The 12,882-nt window shown below is 39.1% G+C and overlaps 1 long non-coding RNA gene across 1 annotated transcript; it reads right to left on the minus strand.

Moving 5' to 3' along the window:
• Nucleotides 1-8,084: 8,084 nt before the first annotated feature.
• Nucleotides 8,085-11,401, minus strand: LOC146642516 (uncharacterized). Its single transcript, XR_014909700.1, has 5 exons — nt 11,318-11,401; nt 10,781-10,860; nt 9,899-9,935; nt 9,187-9,282; nt 8,085-8,450 (listed from the first exon to the last, which is right to left on the minus strand). It is a non-coding gene; the product is annotated as an uncharacterized LOC146642516 (long non-coding RNA).
• Nucleotides 11,402-12,882: the final 1,481 nt, after the last annotated feature.

Here is a 12,882-nt window from a genome sequence, read left to right on the forward strand (position 1 = left end):
CAAGTGCGGGATCTACCAAGGAGATGCTCTGTCCCCACTGCTGTTCTGCATAGGCCTGAACCCCCTCAGTGAGATCATTAACAAGACTGGCTACGGATACCGACTACGGAACGGAGCAGTTGTCAGCCACCTCCTGTACATGGATGACATCAAGCTGTATGCCAAGAGTGAACGAGACATCGATTCACTGATCCACACTACCAGGCTATACAGCAATGACATTGGAATGTCGTTCGGACTGGAGAAGTGTAGTCGGATGGTAACAAAGAGAGGGAAGGTAGTCAGAACTGAGGGGATTGAACTACCAGAAGGCAACATTGCAGACATAGAGGACAGTTACAAGTACTTGGGGATCCCGCAGGCGAATGGGAACCATGAAGAGGCCGCTAGAAAAGCTGCAACCACCAAGTACCTGCAGAGGGTCAGGCAAGTCCTGAGGAGTCAGCTGAATGGTAAGAACAAGATCCGGGCCATCAACACGTACGCCCTGCCCGTGATCAGGTACCCTGCTGGGGTAATAGGCTGGCCAAAGGAGGAGATAGAAGCCACTGACATAAAGACAAGAAAGCTCCTTACCATGCATGGAGGGTTTCACCCCAAGTCCAGCACCCTGAGGCTGTACGCTAAGCGGAAGGAAGGGGGCCGGGGACTGGTGAGTGTCAGCACCACAGTCCAGGATGAGACAACGAACATCCAAGAATACATTGGGAAGATGGCCCCAACTGACCGAGTGCTCAGTGAATACCTCAGGCAGCAGAAACCCAAGAAAGAGGAGGGAGACGAGGAACCATCATGGAAGGACAGAGCCCTGCACGGTATGTACCACCGGCAGATAGAGGAGGTGGCTGATATCCAGAAATCCTACCAGTGGCTGGACAAAGCTGGACTGAAAGACAGCACAGAGGCACTAATCATGGCAGCACAAGAACAAGCTCTGAGCACAAGATCCATAGAGGCTGGGGTCTATCACACCAGGCAAGACCCCAGGTGCAGGCTGTGTAAAGATGCCCCAGAGACAATCCAGCACATAACAGCAGGGTGCAAGATGCTAGCAGGCAAGGCATACATGGAACGCCATAACCAAGTGGCCGGCATAGTGTACAGGAACATCTGTGCGGAGTATAACCTGGAAGTCCCGAGGTCAAAATGGGAGATGCCCCCAAGGGTGGTGGAGAATGACCGAGCTAAGATCCTGTGGGACTTCCAGATACAGACGGACAAAATGGTGGTGGCTAACCAACCGGACATAGTGGTGGTAGACAAACAGAAGAAGACGGCCGTAGTGATCGATGTAGCGGTTCCGAATGACAGCAATATCAGGAAGAAGGAACACGAGAAGCTGGAGAAATACCAAGGGCTCAGAGAAGAGCTCGAGAGGATGTGGAGGGTGAAGGTAACGGTGGTCCCCGTGGTAATCGGAGCACTAGGTGCGGTGACTCCCAAGCTAGGCGAGTGGCTCCAGCAGATCCCGGGAACAACATCGGAGATCTCTGTCCAGAAGAGCGCAGTCCTGGGAACAGCTAAGATACTGCGCAGGACCCTCAAGCTCCCAGGCCTCTGGTAGAGGACCCGAGCTTGAGGGATAAACCGCCCGCAGGGGCGTGCTGGGTGTTTTTTTATATATATATATATCTCAAGTCTTCCAAATAACAATAATTTTAAATCACACCCTTCTAAAATACCTCAGAAAACAAACATTGCAAAGTAAGGCAATTTGTTTTTGCAAATCTGCTTACCGGTATTATTAAACATTAACTTTAACCTAGCAACTTGGTAAATATCACAGAATCAAGAAAATTACAAAACATGTTAATATTTAACAACGCAACAATCCAAAGGTAAGGTTATACGTATTATGAACTCTCAAAACTACACTTGTCTAAGACTGCATAAAAAACACAAGCATCAGCACATCTGAATATTGCAGCCTAAATTACATTTGTTTTATAACAGAAGTTTGTACTTAAGAGACATTACCTGTGGGCTGGCTTTAAGCCCATCAAGTTCCAGAAACACCTTCTGGAATACCTCTAGAGTGTTCTTTACTTGTTTGGGGTAGCTCAGATTGAGAGCGTATATAAGTCCCATCATTAAGGCACACGCTCTGGGCACATCAAGGTCTTCCAGGACAGCTGTTCCTTCAATCACAATTTTAGCGACGGCTGGAAGTGGCACTGCTGCACGTCTGGTGACTACGATCTTTACCACTTCTTCTGAGAACTGTTCTTCACCATCCTGGCAAGTAGGTTAAAAAGAAACATGTCGGTATTTTATGTGCTATTTAAAAATATAACACAAAACAATGTGAGATTTACCTACCAGCTGTTCTCTGAAGAGATCCTCTTCTTTCTCTTTCAGATACACCATCAGGCAACGGATTGCGACCTCTCTTCTTGTTTCCACTGAACTCTGGAGAATAAAAAAAAGTTTACTAGGCCAAAAGTCAAACATATTACATTCATAGGACTAGCGTTTTGCTAATTATTGATTTAATTTTTGTTTTTAACAAATAAACAATTTAATTTTTATAACTTGAATTTAATCTGTTACATACTGCCCTGCTTTCAATGCACCCTTTGCTAGCAGTAGGATAAGGTGAGTGAAAGTAAATGTAACCTAGATTTGGAGACTATTTCAAACAGTTTTTGTTGAGTTCTAAGGACTATAAAAGACTACAAAGGCTTATCGAGGCTTTTGAGTTAACAAGTTATTCTAAGTATAAAACCTTCTCTAAAATACTACAATGAAACACTGAAAAGATGAATCCAAAATTCAAAAAATAAATAAATAAATCTACAGACTGTAGTTTAAAATTGGAAAAAGTGTGTCATATCCAAATGTGTGAGAGAATTTTCTTTTTAATTATTTGAAGACCACTGTAGACATGCCACAATCCCACACTTCACATTATGCTTACAATTACAGAAGGTAACGAAAGCAAGTCTTATGTGCACACACACAATTTAGTTTTTTCTTGCTAGGTCAACTAACTTTAACCTCAGGCATATTTCACATTTGCGCTTAAAATATCAATACATTTGATAGAAATACTTTTACTCACATAAATACTCTGGCATAAATTCACCACATTTCACTCTGTCAGTAATTAGTTACCTCACCCAAGACCGTCGAAACAAATTTACTCTGACACCATGATAAAAATGCAGGCAGCTGCTGACTGGTTAATTTGAACATATACAGGTTCAAATTGAACATGCTCTGCTGTCTGCAAGGTCTGTCAGCTAACCAAATGCACCCTGACAAGTGACAAATTTTAAGTATAAGTGGAAAAATTGACAATGTACTCTGTATTTGCGAGGAACGTTTGCTAGCTAAAAGAAAGCTAGCTAACAACTTTAACTTTAGCAACTTTACTATGCTAAACTATGATTAAAACCATCAAATTTAAAGTGTACAAATATAACTTGTAATTAATCTATTTTGAAATTCAATACTTAGTTAACTCACCGAACACAGTCTAGGGGAAACACACCTCTACTCCCACAAAGTGATAAGAATGCAGACAACTGCTACGCCTGTGATGATACGAACATATGCTACGGGGTTACCCTCTGCTGTATGCATGGTCTCATACACACCTATGGCTAACCAAAGTAACGACCGGAGTGACAGATTTAATTGACAGATTTCATTAACAACAGGAAAAAATACAAACGCTCTTTTATACTTTTATACTTTTATAGAGTAACAACTAGCATAACACAGAGTGTCAATTCACATCATGTAGCTGCCATTGTCAGACTAAACTTAAGCAGTAAATTCCTGTAACTAGTACATATTTATTAAAGACTATAAAACAAGGAACTTACCAGGTAGTGGTGCCTCCATTTCTTCTTTTTTTATGGTAGTTGTAATTATTTTTTCGTTATGGTCCAGTTATGGGCAGTTCAAACACGAAAGATGTTCAAACTCACTTTTACATGTTACACAAACTTAATATTTTCTGTTGTTGATTGATGATAAAAGTATTTTGTTCAATATACTCAAACATTTAAGTTAAGGAGGTGTTTATTAATTTCTGTGTTGCACTGACTTTTAACATTGATTAGTCAACTCACTGAAACGTGTACATGTAGACAACTTACTTTTTTAAGTAGAAAAATGCTTTTTTGTTAAGTTCTACCTACAAACACCATGAATATTTTTTAGAGTGTAATTAAATCATGTAGGATCTGTATGAAATTCAACAACTTAATTTGTTCTTGTTGAGATGACAGGATACAACCTAGTAAGGGTGGTTAGTTGCTGGACTCATGAAATTAATAAGATTGCACGAGATTTCAAACTGCAGGAAAATCACTGGAATTATAAGAGGCAGACAACTATACACACACCACATGTACACTGAAAAAAAGGCCATGTTGGATTTACTTGATTCAATAGTGGACATTGGTTGCACACAAATGTTTTGCTTTGGCAGAAACTTAAACAACTGAGTTAAATCAACACAACTTTTTCATATTCAGTAAACCTGTGCATTTTGTGTTCATAAAAAGCGATTGAAACATGTTCAGATGAAGTAAATTAAGCTCTTGGAATATTTTAATCCTTCACAATTTTGTCATTTTATTTTAACACTATTCAATAACTTTTACCCCAATACTATTTGGTCACTTAAATACTACATGCTGTCTTCATATTACATAATGTTCAACAAAGTCTAGATCCTGGTTACCATAAAGATTGAATGGGTCTTCATCAACTACCATCCTCCTATCTTTATCCTGGTTGCAGGAGGGCTGGGAAATAACCCTGAAGTGATAGGTTACAAGGCAGGGTACACCCAGGGGCCCGTTCTTCGTACGTCGCTTACTACATCCAAGATCAAATGAAACATCCAAGATCAAATCATCGCGCTAACCGTGAGCTCGCTAATCCAGTTCCCCGAACACACCTGCTGTTGACGATTAGTACAGCTGGACGCAGTAATGTGACATCACTGGGTGTCATAAAAGGGGCTACGCATCGATAGTAGAAACATTGATCGGCAACCCTCTGATTGGTCGGCGAAAATGTCGAAGGAGCGCGCTCGGTATTTTTCGGCAGCAGAGCAAGAACTCCTGAGTGAGGGATTTCAGGAGTTTCAGAGTTTAATCAGAACGCAAGGGAACACTGCAAAGGCTGCAAAAGCAAGGAGAGAGGACTGGCAGAAAGTTGCTGACAAATTAAACTCGTAAGTAATTTAATAATAATAATAATAATATATTGGATTTATATAGCGCTTTTCAAGGCACCCAAAGCGCTTTACAATGCCACTATTCATTCACTCTCACATTCACACACTGGTGGAGGCAGCTACGGTTGTAGCCACAGCTGCCCTGGGGCAGACTGACAGAAGCGAGGCTGCCATATTGCGCCATCGGCCCCTCTGGCCAACACCAGTAGGCGGTAGGGTAGATTTATTATATTACACTATATTATCCAATATTATATTACATTATATTATATTGTTATATTATATCCTCTTTCACATTAGAGCCACAACAGGACCCACTAGAACATGGGAACAAGTAAAAGTGAAATATAAGAATATTCTACAGAATGGTAATATTTATCACTTATATTGCTTTTCGTCTCTTGGAAAGAGAGCCTGAAATAATCTGTTTGTTTGTTTATAACAGCAACCAAGAAAAGGGCAGAGCAAAAAAAGACAGGTGGTGGTCCTGCACCCCCTCGTCAACAAGTTGGTTAAGTAAATAATATCCTCACGGGAAAATCGATATCTCTCAATGAGCACACTGTCGCGCTGAGCTAAAGGATCTTGTCTATCCCGCAATATACGCTGAATTCTGAGGACTCTCCTTATCAATCTTGCACCTTCCGCAATGGGTTGCTCGCGTAAACGGACAGGACATGGCTGCGACAGGCTTCCCAAATCCACCTTGGCTTTTATAGCCGTGGTCTCTCATCTTGATTACACGAAGTAATTTACAATTACTACTCTGAAATATGAATTACATCTGTAATAATCACATACATGTAATAGAATGTTAATAGTACATTTCCCTTTTTTAGGAAATGACCTGTATGTATCTGTGTGACATCAATAAAAGGATCAAGTGCTGCATTATCTTCAGTTACATTGATGTTATTTATTTATCGCTGTTGCTTTCGTATAAATGAAGCGGACATACCTGCGTGGCCGCGATCTAATCCTGTTTACATAAAGTAAACCTGCTCCCGAGCAGGTTTACGCTTACGGCTCTGTTGCTATGACAGCAAGTCCCGGATGAGCTTCGGGGAACCGACTGATCCAGGATCACGCGAAATCGTCAACAATCTAATCCGGCTAACCTACTTAGCGAGGTACGAAGAACGGGCCCCTGGACAGCTGACCAGTCTATCACAAAGAAACAAACAACCATTTACATTCACAGGTAATTTAGAATCACCAGTTAACCCTAACTCTAACAACTGCATGACTTTTAACTGCGGGAGGAAACCAGAATACCCAGAGAGAAACCTGCAAACTAGCCAGAATGTGGATTTGAACACAGGACCTTCTTACTGTGAAGCAACAGCACTAACCACCATGCCAACAATCTAGGAAATGTAGGAAAGCTATGATTTCCTGTATTTGATGCAGAATTGTTTTGTTTTTGTAATAATACACGATAAATAGCAATAGCATGCACGTGGTGCGTGTGTAGTTGTCTGCCTCTTATAACTCCAGTGATTTTCCTGCAGTTTGAAATCTTGTGCGATCTTGTGAATTTCATGAGTTCAGCAACTAACCACTCTTACTAGATTGTATCATAGAAACATGAAATTATTGTGTTCAAATTACAAGTTAGACTTTTTTAATGTAACAACAACCCAATTTACTTTTTTTGGTATACCAAAAAAAGTAGAGGTGGCTGCTCGACTTGACTGAGATGGATGCCTTCCTGAAACCACGATCTAAAGAGCGCGAGTCTGAAACCCGTGCAGTGTCGCGGGATTTAACATTGCTATACTATTGACTTACTTCACTTGAACATGATATGAACAATTTAATCTAGCCTCTCTGCATATCATGTAGTTTCTACACTATGTAGTTACACTTAACTTTAAAGCATGAGGCACTTGTGTTAAATACACGCAAGATGCTTACGTAAATCCAAGAGCTGGCCAATCCCTTTTTTTCAGTGTATGCTATCGCTATTTATTGTGGTTTGACAGAGATGTACCGAACATTCTGCATCAAGCGTTGAAATCACAGCTTTCCTACTTGTGTCAGGGCTGAATTGGTGGCATGGTTAGTGCTGTTGCCTCACAGCAAGAAGGTCCTGGGTTCAAATCTACAATCTGGCTAGTTTGCAGTGGGTTCTCTCTGGTTCTCTCTGGTTTCCTCTCACACACTGTAAACCCGAACAAGTTGACTGAACTTAAAACTTTTGTGGAAACTGATTACCTCAAAAGATTTAAGTACAAAAACTCATATCTTCTAAGTATGGGGTACTCAAAATTTGTATTTATTGTTAACCTAAAAATTTAAAATTATATTTTATATTTTATTAATTGAGCTTTACTCAAAGACTGTATACTTTAATTTCAATATTTTTGTGTTTCTTGTAGTTTATTATTTTGATGCAACACAATGCAATTATATTACAACCTAAACTCAAATTATCTGATTATTAATTAAAAGATATTTATGTTTCAATGTTTGAGTGTAGACTACTAACAAAAAAAAAAGTACGGAAATTCAGTTACTTTACATTTTGTTTATTTAACATTTTTTCATGAAAATTTAAAAACATCACAAATGTTTTTATAAAACAACTAACATGGACATCGGCACCATAAAGTGAGCATTATAAATTCTGTGTAGAACATTTATCTTTTTATAAAATCACAAAGGACGACATCAGTCCTAATTGCATCTTTCTCAAAATACACAAAAATGCAAAACAAAAAGTCAAATACTAATCACTTTTTTTAAAAATAGAAATGAAAAACATTTTTTTTAAAATGGGTACAAAGATGATCAGCTTCCAAATAACCAGATAAGGCAGTCAAGTATAGGAAAATTAGATAAACTGATGGAGTTAAATCCACCCAAAGCCTGTAGTAAACTTAAAGTGCTTCAAACAAAGTGCTCAGTAACAGAGTGCGTGTCCTAACAAACATTGCCTTATATTCCTTAAGAGCATGTAGGCAGGGGTTTCAGGGGTTTGCCGTCATCAAGCCCCATGAAGATATTTTGGACAAAGGCAAATGTGTGAACCAGCTTCCTGGGGTAGTCTAAATGCAGAGCATAGATCAAGCCAAACAATAAAGCAAATGCATCTGCAAATCTGGGAATATCTCGCATCACCTAATCGCCTTTCACCACAACAGCCATGCTTGAGGAAGTAAAATGGACTGGACTGGGAAGCGCTGTCGGTAACCACAGTGAGAAGGGCAACTGGAGTGTCACTGAGGGTCGACTCATCCAATGCGTCCGCCTGGAATAGACACAGTATCAATGGTAAATGGCCTGTATTTGTATAGCGCTTTACACATTCAGTCATCCACACATTCACACACTGGTGATGGCAGCTACATTGTAGCCACAGCCACCCTGGGGTAAACTGACAGAGGCGAGGCTGCCGGACACTGGCACCAGCGGGCCCTCTGACCACCACCAGTAGGCAACGGGTGAAGTGTCTTGCCCAAGGACACAACGACCGAGACTGTCGGAGCCAGGGCTCCGAACTCCCAACTCTTGAGCCACGATCGCCCCAATTAAATAAGTAAGGTTGGTTTGAGAGAATGTGACAAGCATGACCTGTAATCTAGCAAAACATTCAGCAGTGTAGTGGGTTACTTTGTAACGAGTTAGGGTACTCTACTTTTTTTTGAAAAATGTACATTAACGTGTTAGCTTCTTGCATTACATAATTTGTATTTTTGTTATTTTTCTAAAAAAAAAAAGTATTTTTTTATTTCATGACTTTATCTCAAAAAGAAACTAAATCTTGATTTCAGCCTGGTTTTTGGGCCACCTGCAGCATAGCCATAGTGCTGTGATACGCCTGTGCCCTGCTCCTGACCTGTGTGTGTTTGTGTGTGAGGGTTTTCTAAAGAGAGGGTATTTTGTTTGTACAATTTGGTAGCTGCTAGGGTATTAAATTGTATTTTAAAAAATCCATAGCATTTTATCTTACTGGCAGAATTTAAGTAATGCAAAAATACACTTACATTACATGTCTAAAATAATTCTGGGTCCTCCTCCCACAGGTATACAGGAAGGGCACGAAGTACTGCAGTGCGTTTCACGTTGATATCAGGCGCCTCCTAAAAAGGGAAAAGAAAAGTTCATTTAACGCAAAGTTTTCAGGTGTCATTCTTTGGGGAGACTACATGTTTATGAAACTGCATGACATCAGACTCTACTAAATTTTGGAGACTTTTCTTTTAAGATACAACCTTTCTGTCTCTTGTGACAGAGAGTCTGTTTCTTAATCATTTGACAAAAACCCTACACAGTATTTTAAAATAGTGTTCTCCAGATCAGAGCTGTAATCTATATAGAACATGGGGTTCAAAGCAAGGAAAAATTGTGTGTTTATCAGTGAAACTTTTAATTTGTGTTAATTTTATCATTATCAATATATGAAATCTTCACCTTAAGGGACTTAATGAATGGTTTCTTCTAAAAATTAGAAATGATTGAGTCATTTCACATCATATGAAAATATTAATTTTTAATACAAATTTGGCCCTACAAAAATGGAAACTCAGTAACAAAGATAATGGAGATTCTCTAAAAACGAGCGAATATCACAGTAAAATTGTTGATTGTGATTTACACATTGGATGTATCCTCAGTGATTTGGTACAATTATACAACATTTTATAAGAACTGAACAACTGATGAAACAACTTACTTATGTGAAGTGTTATAACTTACCACAAAAGGTGAACTGTGCCACTGACCCTTGGTAGATCTGCACATGATAAAAAAAAAAAGCATTATAAATACTAACACAGCTATTAATAATTAGGGGTACATTTAAGATGTTAATGTCACAAAATAAAATAGACTGGTAGAAAGAAGTACAAGGAAATGGTAATGGGGGGAGCCATGAAAGTAGATCTTTTCAACATGATTCAGTGTGACAAAGCCAGGGCATGATTTAAAAAAAGACAGGTTGTCACGGTCCTGGGTCAGTGACCCAGTGTTTTGAGTTTCTTGTGCCTCTGAGTTTTTTGTATTATGTTCTTAGTTCTCTTTGTTGTCCCAGCGTATTCTTTAGTGTAGTGTCTTAGTTTGGTTTTCTTGTATTCTGTTTAGTTCTCTGAGTATTTAGTAGCCGCCCTCTGTGTCTTAGTGGCTCTGTCTCCCCTAGTCTAGTTTGCATCTGTGCTAATTCCTGTTTTACTTTGAAGGTCTGTGTCTCATGTGAGTGTATCCTACTTTGCTCCCTTGTCTCGTCACTTCTGATTTCTCCCAGCTGTGCTCTCCTTCTGTGTCTCATTCCCCTCGTTACTTCCCAGTGTATTTAAACCCTGTGTTTCTCTGAGTCAGTGCTGCGTCGTCCCTCAAGCTGTGTGTTTCCTTGTGTGCCTCGCTGCAAGCTGTGAGTTTATATTTTCCCAGTTTAGTTTTGTATGCTCGTTTTCTGTGACCAGCAATTAAAGCTGTGATTTTGAGTTCATTCCCTGAGTCTGAGTCCTGCATTTTGGGTCCAACTCCTGCCTGCCGCACAGCGATTCATGACACAGGTCTTTTAACCTAAAAATGTTTTAATGGCCATGAAGAAAGGACTCTTCAATAGATCTTTCAACTCACCTGTGTTTACTGTCTCCACCTGAAATTAATTGCAGTCTGAATTTTTTTTTTCTTCTGTCTTTTTGTCTTTGGTCTTCAGCCTTGGAAGAAAAAATAAAAATATTGAAAACCTTATTAGCACACTAAATATACAACACCTTGCTATATTTCAATTGTTTTAGATAGAAGTTGCCACTGCTAGCTAAGTCACTTTTGAATGATGCTAATGAGAAGAAGAAAAAAAAAAACCCTGCCGAAGAATGAGGCTGCTGTTGTAAAAACGCCAACTTTCTTGTGTTGGCAAGGGGTCGTTAAAATATCACTAAGACCCTTTCTTTATGTGTGATTCTTAGTAAAACTGTGTTTTAATCGGTTAAAACTGACGACATAATCTATGTTTGAAAAAGAGCGCGAACAACAGCGAACAACTATTCACCACCTGGGTCTGTGCTTTTTAACACAACAGCGCATTCGAAAACAAGTTATTGGCTGCAACATATTAATATACTTGCTTTTTTACAGAAAAAATAAACATAACGAAGGTTCCGTTTTACTTACAAGTTTCTCCAAATGTGTTCTCCAGTCGCTCGAGAAGGGCAGCCATATTGAACATAATTTTCTGACAACGTCGTTCAGGTTAGAGAGAAGACGTCATGACGTACACATGCGGAGCTCGGAAAAAAACATTTACTCAAAAATCATAATTAAGAAAGCAGTATTTGCTCTTAACTTCTAAGCCATGTACAATTATAACTGTTTGAATCGTTAACCGAACAGAAAAGTTTTAAGTTGTTTCAACTTTGTGAGGAATTTTAATTGTTATATCCACAAACTTTATAAGTCAGGTAGACTGTTGGGGTTTACAGTGCAGTTGAAAGTCATGCAGTTGTTAGAGTTAGGTTAATTTGTCATCCTAAATTACCTGTGAATGTGAGTGCAAATGGTTGTTTGTCTCTAATATGATAGACTGGTGAGCTGTCCAGGGTGTACCTATCACTTCTGGGTTTTGCCCCAGCCCCCTGCATCTCGGATAGAGACAGGGAGGATGGTAGTTGTTGTAGATCCATGCAGTTCTTATGTTAACCCTTAAAACCGGTCCGAGCGGGCACGCTCTGTTTTGAGTAACTATTTTAAAATCCCGGTAGCACTGCAACAACGTGAGCTAGCGCAATAATTTTTTTTGCATATGAAACCGGAGAAGTTGTACTTACATCGTATGCCATCAGCTTGTCACGGTTTCCTTCCACATATAGCTTTGCAAAAACTGCATAAAAAGCACTTGCAGCAACAAAAACACAATATTCCAGAAACACGCTTTGCTGATCCGATCAGCTGTTCAAAACACTTCCTACGTTGGAATAAACGTCAGCGCGAACTATCGCATGTCCGCCATGACCTGCCCGAAACCGGAAGTGACGTCATTTTCGCAGAAATGTAGTTTTTTACCATCAGGGCCTTATGAGCCTATACTGGTGTTTTTAAAAGTTATGTTTGACTTTATGACTTTGTGTCATTTCTGAGATGCGTAGGACTCATATTGCACTGCTGGAAATAGTTTATTTTGATGTATATGCTGCTTTTTTTGCAAATTTGCAGTATAATATTTATTTTCGTTTTTCCTGCAGTATATAAAAATTGGTGTATTTCAAAAATAAAACTATGAAGACACTCAAAATAAATTTCCTGTGGTGGGAAAGTATTTTGTGCAACTTTTTTGTATTCACAGTTTAGAGGGATAAGCCTCTTAAATTTCTCTAACTACAAATATATGTTAAAAAAAATAAAACAATTTTCAGTTTTTTTGTAGTTTATTGCACTTTTTTTGCAATTTATGTAGTTACTATGCACTTAATGAATACATATTATTAAAATTTAGGCTGTAATGGTTGTATTGATGTATAGCAACTTGAAATGCTCCCAAAAATGGCACCACACCATGTAAAAATATAATATAAGCTCTGGCGGACTTGGTTCTATGGTAGGTCTTAAAGGGTTAACCAGACTCTAGACTTTGTTGAATATTATGTAATATGAAGACAAAATGTAGTATTTAAGTGACCTAGTAGTATTGGGGTAAAAGTTATTGAATAGTGTTGAAATAAAATGACAATTGTGAAGGATTA

Source organism: Rhamphochromis longiceps, linkage group LG23 (assembly GCF_057381845.1).
Source record: "Rhamphochromis longiceps isolate RC_006_pf linkage group LG23, R_longiceps_female_GT1.1, whole genome shotgun sequence".
Lineage (NCBI taxonomy): Eukaryota > Metazoa > Chordata > Actinopteri > Cichliformes > Cichlidae > Rhamphochromis > Rhamphochromis longiceps.